Here is a 2,500-nt window from a genome sequence, read left to right on the forward strand (position 1 = left end):
GAATGAGGGATGTACGCAATACTGAACGTATTTGCAATTTGATGATTCTTATGTTTTATGTGAGGGGCAGAAGGAGTGAGGTTGGGGGAGGAATGAGGGGCAGAGAGAGTGGGGTAGGGAGAGGAATGAGGGGCTGGGGGAGTGGGGAGGAATGAGGGATGTACGCAATACTGAACTTATTTGCAATTTGCTGATTCTCATGTTTTATTTGAGGGTCTGAAAACAACAATAGATATATACAAGCCAAGGTTTCTCCACAGATATTCATAAATACAGTACATTGGGCATAAACGCATAGCCATGTAAACATACTGGTTATTAAGTTAATGTCACTGTGCTTGCTTTGTAAATATACATTAATTAAGATCTCATCATGATTCTAACTCCGGCTCCATGCAAGGTAGCAACAAATGGCTAGTAATCACTCGACTAGTTTTGATGCCAAGATGGCACTTTTGGAAATTCTCTGCGATTACACAAAGCTGGTCAAACATGCCGGGTTGGCAGTTTCTTTAATCGCATTATCTACTCGGCTGCAGATTTATATGTTTTTTTTTTTCTGTTGCTGCTTCTGCTTCTTTTTCGTTTTCTTCTTCGTCTTCTTCTTCGTCTTCCTCTTCTTTTTCTTCTTCTTCTACTTCTTTTTCTTCTTCTTTGTCATCGCCTTCTTCTTTTTCGTCTTCCTCTTCTCTGTCTTCTTCTTCTTCGTCTTCTACTTCTTCTTCTTTTTCGTCTTCTTCTCCTTCATCATCTTTATCTTCATCGTCTTCTTCTCCTTCTTCTTCTCCTCCTCCTCTTCCTCCTACTTCTTCCACTTCTTCTCCTTCTTTTCTACTTCCTCCTCCTCTTCCTCCTCCTCTTCTTCTTCGTCTTCCGCTTCTTCTTCTTCTTCTTCCTCTTCCTCTTTCCTCCCTCTTCTTCCTCTTCTTCTTCTCCTTCTTCTTCCTCCTCTTCTTTCTCCTCCTCCTCCCCTTCTTCCGCTTCTCTTTCTTTTTGTTCTTTTTATTCTCCCCCTTCTCTACCACGCCTTATCACACTTGCTCATCCCTTCCGCATGGACTTCAGAGACGACAGAGCTTGTTTGCGGACCTCCCTTGTCCTTAAACAGCTTCCGTGTTCCATATTTACTTGCCCACTTCAGACGAACAACAACAGCGCAGATATTTACTCACTCAGGGTCATTTTTGCCTCGGATGCACCTACGGTATGTGTACCCTGGACGCCCTCTTGGGATTAACACGCCCACTGGTTGTCTGTCCATAGCAACGTGTTTTCTCTGAAGGGGGACTGTCCATTCTCAGCGTGGATTCGTGCGCAAGGCGTTCGTAGTTCTGGCTCGGTCGCAAGCTCCTGTGCCTTTGTGTGGGGAATGGTCCATGCAACGAAGGGAAGAACAGGGAAACACACGAATATGTCCGGTATATGCGTGTGCTTTCTTGTTCTTCCCTTCGTTGTTCCATTTGCAATCTGTTCGTCATGAATTTCATAATTGTTCATGTTGAATGGATAAGCCTCGAAGGGGTTAGGGGTGCCTTGTTTGTTATTTCGGGGCCTGCAAGTTGCACGTGGCTTTCAAAGATGTTGCTAGTGGGAACTGAATGTTGCAAGTGAAAGTTATGGATGTATAAAAGGAACTGGTAGCCCATACTAAGGAGCACTGCTGATAAGACGCGTAGATTTCCATCTCTTTTACGAGCAAAGCTTTGACCGCCTTGCCTAGTTCTTGGATTTATCTCTCGTATTTCGTTAATTTAAGAGTTTTGATAAGGAATGGTGTCTGCTCTGTAAAATTTAATGATTGTTTATGATTTTTTGTGACAGTCACAGAGAAATACTGCTGTTAAAACATTTTCAGAAACACGTATACGTTTGCAATAGACATTCAGATTTTGCTGATAGAGCACATACTATCAAAAACAGTTACCGATGAAAGTAAACGAGATTGTATGTACTGATCTGATCACTAATCATAGCATCCACCTTACCATCGGCTTTTTGGCTTCATTCAGCATTCCTCGAGCTCCGTTTAGCGACAGCGTTGGGTCTCTTGCCTCGCCTTGCCTCGCCTTGCCTCGCCCGGCCATCCCATCGCGGTCATGACTGAGAAGAAATCCGCGATGCCATAACGTGAGCCGTATTGTATCATTTTCTCGGCGTGAAATGAAGCGGCTAGAGGTTTAAGAGGATTTTTACTAAATCGCTAAGTTTGGAAGTGTTATGAAAAGATCCTGTTTGAGGGTATTTTTTGTCAAATTTTTAGAAGACAGATGTAAAATTTGAAAAAAACACATGCTCATGCGATGGCAAATCCGGTAGTATCTGGTTATATCCAGTTCGCGGAGCCGTTAGCGAAAACTGCAACGTGGCCTGAAATAGGTTTTTTTTTTTACCTTTTTTTGTTTAATAAAAACGGCCATGAACAGCATTTCGCTATATTGGCAACTGAATTTATCCGAAGAAAATATGTTGGTTTAGATAATATGACAGTTGTGATGTAAAT

Source organism: Penaeus vannamei, chromosome 15, assembly GCF_042767895.1.
Source record: "Penaeus vannamei isolate JL-2024 chromosome 15, ASM4276789v1, whole genome shotgun sequence".
Classification (NCBI taxonomy): Eukaryota; Metazoa; Arthropoda; class Malacostraca; order Decapoda; family Penaeidae; genus Penaeus; species Penaeus vannamei.